The sequence below is a fragment of the Miscanthus floridulus genome, unplaced genomic scaffold, assembly GCF_019320115.1.
Source record: "Miscanthus floridulus cultivar M001 unplaced genomic scaffold, ASM1932011v1 fs_498_1_2, whole genome shotgun sequence".
NCBI lineage: Eukaryota > Viridiplantae > Streptophyta > Magnoliopsida > Poales > Poaceae > Miscanthus > Miscanthus floridulus.
The window spans coordinates 29,468-39,334 of record NW_027096835.1 but is presented as its reverse complement, the minus strand read 5'-3'; the positions used below and the strand labels follow the sequence as shown (position 1 = coordinate 39,334).

At 43.2% G+C, this 9,867-nt stretch overlaps 1 pseudogene; it reads right to left on the bottom strand.

The window, feature by feature from the left end:
• Positions 1 to 988: 988 nt before the first annotated feature.
• Positions 989 to 2,154, bottom strand: LOC136531981 (peroxidase 2-like; annotated as a pseudogene).
• Positions 2,155 to 9,867: the final 7,713 nt, after the last annotated feature.

Genomic DNA, 9,867 nt, shown 5'->3' with positions numbered 1-9,867 from the left:
AGAGCTAGTGAATATATGCATCCATCCAAATGGGCCTAGTGAAATATGCACTTGGCTAACCAAGCCGAGAGAACATACATATACGGATATCCAAAAGTAGATCGAGTGACTACTCGTTCGGACAAATTCGAGTGTCAACTTATATAGAGCAACATTTTACAACAAAATTAATTATTATATGACCACGCAATAAATTAGTGACAATAAAACCTTTATTGATGCAATGTTTTACAATTTCTTTGCAATATATATCAACCTTTGCAACACAAGTTCAAGATTATGACAACGCAATAAATTCGTTGTAATTTTGCCAACTAATCTGCAAAATGGTGGTAATAACACCAACCTCTTGCAACGAAAGTCAAGATTGTCACAATGCAACACATATCGCAACATTTTTGCAAACTGTGTCAATAACACTTACAACAATCACAACAAATTTAGTACCGTTGCAATAATGTCCTCTGTGGCCTTAGGCCAGTTTCAGTGGGGGTTTCATGGCTCAGTTTCCAACACACCTATATTTTGGAAATAGTGCAGAAGAATTTCATCCCCATAAAACTCTCTGTACTCCCATGAAACTTTCATCGTCTCTCTTAATCAATGCAGTGCCATGTCAGCGTATTTAATGCCCATGAAACTCTATGAATCTTCAATTGAGATTAGCCTTAGGGGTATTTTCTAGTAGTAGTGTGCATTAGATGGAAAATCCAGTCATTAATCACAATAATCCACCATTCAGGTTCAGCCAAAAAAACCAAGTAGCTTTATTCAATCATTTGTCCCTAGTCGATGAGTACATCTTGTGGAAAATTCTTCTTCTTCTTTGGTGAAATACATCTGGAAAATTGAATTAAAAGAAAAACCAACCTTGACCATCTGGATGCAAGGAAAGAATGAAACAACATACTCGGTTCCGAAGAAAGAAAATACAAGAGATCAATAAGGTGCTGCTATATATCTGCAAAAAGAACAGAGTCGTGCCGCGCTAGTTGACGACGTGGCAGTTCTTCTTGATCTCGCCGTTGGCAGCGGTCTTGACCTCGATGAGCGACATCTTGAGCTTCGCCCTGGCGAACTTCCTCTCAAACCTTCCTCGGATGCCGGCGTTCTCGAGCACCTTCCTCGCCGTCTCCGTCGACGTCAGCAGGGCCGCGTCGGAGTTGAACAGCACCTTGTGACGTAGCACGTTCCAGTAATACTGGTTGTCCAGCTTGTAGGGGGTGACGATGTCCTGCACCACCGTGGGGTCGTTGGTGAAGTTGGGGTTGGCCGGGCACTGCCGCTTGAGTACGGTGGCGAGGCCAGGGTTCATGTCGGAGGGCGGCGTGGAGATGCGGTCGGAGAAGGAGGAGCAGTGTGGAGCGACCAATGGTGTGGCCGCCGGAGAGCACGACGAGGTCGTCGACGTCGAGGCCCTTGACCTTGAAGCTCTGGATGAGCTGGGAGAGGTTGAAGGACGGCGGAGGCAGGAACCTGATCGAGCGTCTCGTTCTCGAAGGACACGCGGCCGTCGAAGCGTCCCCCGGGGAGGCTGTAGTAGACCTTGGAGCCACTGAGGAAGAAGGCGGCGTCGCGGGCGGCGAACTGGACGACGTCGGCGCAGGAGACGACGCCCGGGCAGGCCTTCTCGAGCGCCGCCTTGGCCGCGTCCACCACGTCGAAGTCGCGCAGGCTGGGGAAGTTTGGCGGGCCCAGCTTCTCTGGCCGCGGGTTCGCCGGCGTCGGGTCGAGCAGCACTGAGCCGTCGCAGCCCTGATGCAACAACAAATACGTGGTAGCGTGTCAAGGCAATGCAGTGCATGCTTGCACGGCCAAATTCTGGAAGCATATTGGGATTAGTTCACGTAGCTGGACGAAGCAGTCGTGGAAGGCCATGCGGATGAGGCCGGCGCCGAGGCCGGGGTTGACGTTGGTGGCGTTCCTCACGGCCTCCCTGACGATGTCCTCGGCGTAAGGGCACGAGCGCTTGTAGAAGCCGTACCTCAGCTTTGGCTCCAAGGACCCTTGCGCTTGTGCAGTGGCAGCGGTGAGCAGCGCAACCAAGACGAGGACGCCGAGCCTGGCCATCTTCTGCAAGCTGTTGCACACCGTGCTCGAAGAATGGGAGGCTGCTGCTGCTGAGTGAGTTGGGGATTGTTCATCTGCGTGCATGCCTATTTATATACACCATGGAACTGCCATGTGCCATGTCCTCTAGCTCGTTCCGGAATGCACGCACGCGCTGGGAACATGCTTACACAACTCAGCATTGTTTTTCTAATGACCAAAACACAACTAACTCAGCTTGATCGATCCCTCTGATCGACTTTTTGGGCTAGTATCAAACTAGGCAGCCAATGCAGACACCACATGTGGGATAGCGGACATCTAGCTCACTACTATAGATGGATAAGCTTTGTCTTGTGCCACAGTGCTTACTCTACTCCCCTGACAGGACGTCGCGCACATTCACAACAACAATTCCTGTGTAAATTATGCCAAGTTTCCTGCCGGGATCGAGTCCAACGTTTTCGGCCAGCTACACTCACATTGACAACAATTTATGGAGGATCGCTGGCAAATCCATCATTATTGGGTTGGTTGGATCTAAGCAAAGTTCGTGATTAAGATTGCTCGGGCATTGATCTGGAGCCACATACCATCTTGGAGGAGTTTTGGAAGTGTTGAAAAATTATGAGATATGCGTTTAATCCTAACATCAAATATGGATATTTCATAATACATTGTGAACTTAACACATAACTTTACATAAAACTTCCCACTCTGCCGTTACCATTAACACCACATATACATGTAAGAAGCCATGAAGTGGTGACCAATTTCTAAGTCAAACAAATAGTTCAAGTTAAGATTTCAGCTAAACACAAGTGAAGGGACCGTGACCACTAAGGGCGTGCTTGGAGATACTATCAAACCCAATGCAAGATACCATATAGATGTGCAACTACGTTTTCCTAAGCGTGTTGCTATCTCTAATGAGTTTTGCACCCTAGGTTCCAAACCTATCAACTAATAACCTAGCAAGTTATACTAGGAAAGGTAAGCACACAACCTAAAAATGCAAGTAAGTGCAGAAACGTAAATGAATTAGAGAATGCAAACTCCCGTGATGATGATTTCCCTAATGTATCGAGAAGATCGACCTTCCCCTAGCCCTTGTTGGAGCCCCTCACAAGGGTACCCTCTCGCGAGCACCAAAACTTCCAACTTGCCTCAGACTAGCCATCGGTATCTATGGTGCCCACCGGAAAGCTCTAGTGACTTCTCTGTTGCCTTTCTGAGTTCTTTCTTTGAACCATTTCATCTAGGCTTCATTTACATGATGTCTTGAGCTTCTTCCTTGTCTTTTTGGAGTATTCAATGTTTCTCTTGATCTTCATTTGAGCCGTTGATTCCTCGATCTTCACCTTAGCCTAGTTCAAGTTTGTCTTTGCATCCTAAGGACTAATGTTCCTTGTATACTAGCAAACAATGTTAATCAAAATGGTTATATTGCCAATCAACCACTAAAATCACTAAACCCTTGTTGGTCCATGTTTCTTACAATATCTCCCTTTTGATGATTAATGACAACACAACCAAAGTAAACAATAAAATATATCAAATTAAAACTACCTACTTACTTGATGCAATGCAAGAGCAAGATCATATGGTGCCATTTTAAATATGCATGATAATACAAGAAAAAACTTAACTTGTTCTTACCATTTTCACTTGTCCCCTTAATTTATGTGGTCATTATGGACATAAGCCTCTCCCTTACTGTTATTAGGTATAAAAAGATTTTTTTTGAATTTTTGGGGATTTTGGTAATTTTTTTAAGGTGGATTTGCTGTGGTTCAAAATTATCCGCCTTTGGAAATAAACACCGAACATGAAGATTAGTAGCACAAGGGAGAGTCGATTATTACCATCCTTCAGAAGTGAAGTGAAATTGATCACAACACTTGACACTCACATTACATAGATTGAGCTCCCCTAAAAGTGTATGTACATATGGCGTAAGACAAAGCATATGCCTAGTTAGACATCTAATGCCGTTTGGATACAATATCCAAGGTTAGAAAACCATGCACATTCCTTGAGTCCTTTGTTATTGATAGAATATATACTCCATCTATCCCAAATTAAAAGTTGTCCTATATCAAAATCTTTTAATATTAACCAAATTTGTAGATAAAAATACTAATATTTATGACACCATTTTAGTATTACTAGGTGCACCATGAAATATATTTTTACATACTTATTGATGCCATAGATATAACATTTCCTATAATGTTGCCTTAAGGACTTATAGTGATTATTATAAGAATTTATTTATTTTATTTAAGATAGAGGGAGTATATACAATAATTAATTGTTTAGAGACTCCTAAAATACAACACCATATGATACTATACTTTGGGTAAGTAAGTTATATCATATAATCGTTATGGCTTATCAGCCATGGTACAGTGTTTTTTCTCTCACAACAAATCAGCAAACAGTACTTTTCAGCCAGGGCCGTTGAGCTCAGTTATTACATCGCACTAGGAATATCCCTTTTATCACCACCATGGTCGACGCAGCGATGCCATTGACTCCACTCCACCTTGTCACCCCCGCAATGATCACCATCGATCGAAGTAGAGAACAGACCTTTGATCCTCGGCCAAAATGGGCTCTAGTCCCGGAATTTTTTGCTCCCGGGACTAGAGATACCTTTAGTCCCGGTTGGAGCCACCAACCGGGACTAAAGGTCCCTGCCCAACGGCTACTGCGCCAGACAGAGGTGGCAGGGACCTTTAGTCCCGGTTGGAGCCACCAACCGGAACTAAAGGTATACTTTTACTCCCGGTTGGTGGCTCCAACCGGGAGTAAAGGTCTACTCTCGGGCCGTGGCTGCGCCCGGGGTTGGAAAGTTACCTTTAGTCCCGGTTGGAGCCACCAACCGGGACTAAAGGTCCCCCCCTTTATATCCCGGCCGTCTCCTTCTTCCTCCCCGAGCCCGAGCTCAGTACATTTTGAAGCTCACTGCACTAGTGTTCTTGCTTCCTACCTCCATTGTTCCTCCATCCATTCTTCGATTCCTCCATCGATTTCTTCAATTCCTCCGTCGATTTTTCAGTTGTAAAGGTTACCAATCTCATACTCTCATTTTTCACCATTGTCTTATCTCATTTTGTTCACTATATATATATATATATATATATATATATATATATATATATATATATATATATATATATATATATATATATATATAGTTTTTTATTGTGGTTTTTTTCATTTGTAAGCAATTTGAGCTCAAAATCACTTCAAGCTTGCATATTTACATGAAGAAAGGTTAAAGTAGCTATTAAAAACTAGTATTCACCGTTCATTTGTAGCATGCATAGCACACTTCATTGTTTAGAGATATAGAGAATTTTAGAGTTTTTTAATTTTATTTGTTTATAAAATGAGAAATTTATAGTGTATTAAAAAATGAGTATAGGGACTAGTGCCTCTGACTGGTATGACAGATGCAATGCAAGGCCGTGCAATAGGAAGCAAATCCGTTCTCTTTTGACGATACGCCTGAACAGTCGGGCCTGACAGATTTGGTGGTTGAACGGGTCCGTCGGCCGTCGCCGTGCGACTGTACGACAAAGAACGGCATCGATCGACCATAGTATTTTATTGTCTGGAGTCCGGTCCGGGGTGCAATGCAACGCAATGACAATTGACAATGCGTTGTTAGGTCAAAATATGGTCATTTCTATGGACTCCGCGACTAAACATTTTATTTTAACTTTTTATGAAATGAAAAACTTAGAAAATAGTTAGAAAATTATAGAAAATCCGTACTAGTTGAACTTGCGGACCGTGTTCAGCTCGGCGAGCATGTTCTCTGCCGAGCGGTAACGGACATCAAGGAGGAGCTTTGATTCTACGAGGGAGAGCTGCAACGGTCGTGGAAGACCGTGTTCCCTTCCTTGTAGCAGATCCTCCCCTAACCTAAGTCCAATTGTTCAATCGCCAGATCATCATAGTGCTCTGTACGATGACAATGTGTTGGAAGGCGAGGCTGCATCCACACCATCTCCAAGGAGGTCTCCAACGCCGCAGCCGCCACCTCCAAGGAGGTCTCCAACGCTGCTGCCACCACCTCCAAGGAGGTCTCCAACGCCTCCCCCGCCCCCGCCTACCAAGAAGTCAAGTACTAGCAAGAGGCCAGCCCCGTAAACAAAGAACCAGTCCCCGCCGGCAAAGAAAGCCACCGTGAAACCAAGGGCTATTCTCAAAATAATATCTGAAAAGAAGGAAGAAGTAACTGATGCATATAAAAAAGATATGTCTAGATTCTATGACAAACTTAAAAAGGGTCAAGAAGCAAGGAGAAACCCGGAGAAACCATACTTCTTCGTAGCTCCAGATATTCTAAGAAAAAAGGTGGCTTCTTACCAACAACAACAGCGGGAATCTCGTAAGCCGTCCAAATCAACGTTAATGGACTATGACCGCACTCTCACCAAGTCAATTGAGGCGGCACAGAAAAAGAAGCGGGCAGGGAAAGGAGTTGCACAACTCAGACAACAATCGCACCAATCAGTCCCCCGCTAGTTGTTGGTAATGAATATGGTTCGAATTTAGGATTAATGCATCAGGCAAACATACCTCCGGATGTCGATTTGGATCACCTTGGTGAATTTATTGAAGAGACTGCTCTCGACCTTTACCAGATGTTTGGTGATGGAAACATTGAGAGTGCGGCGGAGGTTGATATTTGGAAGAAAAAATTTGTACTAGGCCAGAGTCTATACAACCCTCAAGCCTTATGTGATCTGGGGACGCAAATGTACCTGCTAAACAAGTGGTACATGCAGGCGTCTACCGGTGGAGACTTCTTCGTTGATGTCAGAATTAGAGACGAACATTGGTTCCGTGGCGATGATGTTATGTATGTTGACTTTGCAGAATTTCATCAACTATGCCACCTGACCTCTCTGGACAAAGTTATCATTAGCTGCTATTGCCTGTAAGTAATAATTCTTTCGATCTATTATTAAACTCATCATGTGTGTATATGCATATAAATTATCCTAACAAGTACTATATATATGCAGATTTACAATGACAGAGCTCAGAAAGGAAGGCTGCAATAAAATTGGTTTTGTTGATCCCCATATAGTATTCAAAGACCCAGTTACTCCAGAGCCTAATTGGAAGTCTGAGTCAGAGAGTAACCTCATGAACTTCTTAGTGAACCAACGCCACAAGAAGGATATACTCTTTCTCTACAACTTCAAGTGAGTGTTAATAATGTCGATCATCCTTAATGGCTCATATGTTGATTCTAGTTAATTAATGAGTGTTATGCGTTATATCCTATAAACACATGCAGCAATCACTGGATATTGATGGACATCGATCTGGTGAAAAGTCACTTGATAATCTATGACTCGATGAGAAAACCACAATAAGACTATCAAGATATGATAAATATTATCCAGAGGTAATTTCGGTATCTCTAGCAACTATATATACACACAAACATGATGATTAACTATATCTGATGACGTGGCAAATTTTTTATTGGGCAGTGTTTGGAAAACCTTTATTGAGAAGCAACACATGGAAAAATGCAAAGCGCCACTGAATATAATCCCTTTAAAAGTAAGTCCCCTAAATCGCATTATCTTTATTAATTAAACATATAGCTTTCACCGGATCACCAGATTGGATGACAAATCTTTTTCTCGTAAAGTGGTGTCTGAGGCAGAAACAGGGAAACAACTACTGTGGTTACTATGTTTGCAAGTTTATCAAGGTGGTCTCCCAAAAAACTCCTACAGAGAGACTCAAAGTACGTTAAAAATACACTATATATATTCATTTAATTATTATTATTGATTGTGTTACTATGTCTTTATATATATATATATATATATATATATATATATATATATATATATATATGTGTGTGTGTGTGTACATATATTAATTTATTTTTCTTTAATTCAAACATGTAGGCTCGATGGTTGGAGGAAAAGGTCATACGGCAAGACCAAATCAAAGCAATTCAAGAGTCTATAGCCGGATTTTTTAATGACCAGGTCATCGATTCTAAGGGCGAGTTCTACTTCGACCCAACACTGTCATGGAAGCCAAGCTAGAGGATGAGAGGAAACTTGTTATATCACAACAATTGTAATGCAATCTTTTGTAATATATACACATGAAATAATATAATGTAAAATACACATATGCATGCATGCATGTAAATATATATATGATGCATGCATGCATATATATATATATATATATATATATATATATATATATATATATATATATATATATATATATATATATTTCTATGCTTGAATTGTGTGATTTAATACGTTCATTGTGCTTGAACCGAAACATACTATACGCGTGTATAAATGTATAATTAGCAGCGTACAATACGACTTCGAAAACCTATTTTGAAAAGAAAATAAAAAAATGAAAAGAAAAGAAAAAAGAAAAAAAAAACATTTAATCCTGGTTCGTATTACCAACCGGGACTAAAGGGTGCCGGCCATCGTGGCATGTCAGGAGGCACCTTTAGTCCCGGTTGGTGTTACCCCCGGTTCCTGACCCGGAACTAAAGGATCCCCTTTAGTCCCGGATGCTTGCTCCCGGGTGGAGAACCGGGACTAGAGGGGGTTCTCCACCGGAAGTAAAGCTCTCCCGTCGAAGCAAGCATTGTTGTCAACGTGAGCCTGCATGTGGTAGATCGAAAGCGCTTGAATCCCGGCAGGAACGCAACGGAGCATAATTTCCACGGGAATTATTGTTGGGAATAATGTGTAAGCACGTCCTGTCAGGGAGTATTAGAGTATGTAAGCACGGCGTCGGCAGAAGAAGAGAATGAAAAAGCTTATCCATCACGTACGTACAGTACATTGAGAGAGATTCCCACTTTCCCAGTACTCTACATGCATGCATGGTGCCTGCCAGGTTTGCATGCATGGTATCAGCACCACAAAGTCAGAGCAGCGCATGCATTTCTGCTGCCCCAGCCCATGAGATGCTGAGTTGTGCTTGGTATTATTCTTCCCAATGCGTGCATCCCGGCACGAGCTAGAGAACATGCAGCTCCAGATCACCGAGAACGTCGATCGCCAACAACCTTCATCGTTATCCGGTCTCCAGGTGTGTACAAATAGATAGACGAGCCGCCGGTGGTACTCGGCAGATCAACGTGCATTCGACGACGACGGCACACAAGATGTCCAGGCTAGGCGTCTTCGTCATCTTGGTTGCGCTGCTCGACGGCGCGGTGCCTGCAACTCAAGCCGCAGGCCCGCCGTCCCAAACTCCTCCACCGCTCAGGCTCAGGTTCGGCTTCTACAAGCACTCGGGCCCTCGCGCGGAGGTGATCGTCAGGGAGGCCGTGTCACTGCTGGAAACTGAAAAATTACGACAGGAAAATAATAATTATTTTTTCGGGTGAGTAAAACCCGACAGGAAAAATTATAAAACCGACAAAAAAACGATAATTTCACTGTGTGTGGTACATATCGACAGAGAATTTCATTTATTTCTGTCGGTGACGTAATTTTTTGTCGGGTTTTAGCTACACAAAGGAAAATTATTACAGAAAAGCCGCGAAAATCTCCCGTCGTCCGAAACAGAAGTCCAAAAAACCATCCCGCGCAGACTCCTTCCTGGCGCAGAGTAAGAAGCCCGGGTCCGGCTGAAAAAAATATAAAAAAAATCCCTCAACCTTATTATTCCCAATCCCCGTACGCACGAGCCCTCGTGCCACACTTCTCCCAAGCTCCACGTTGGCGCCGTCCTCCCGCACGCGTGCTCTCCTCCCTCGCGCCGCACCCTCCCCAACCTCCGCTC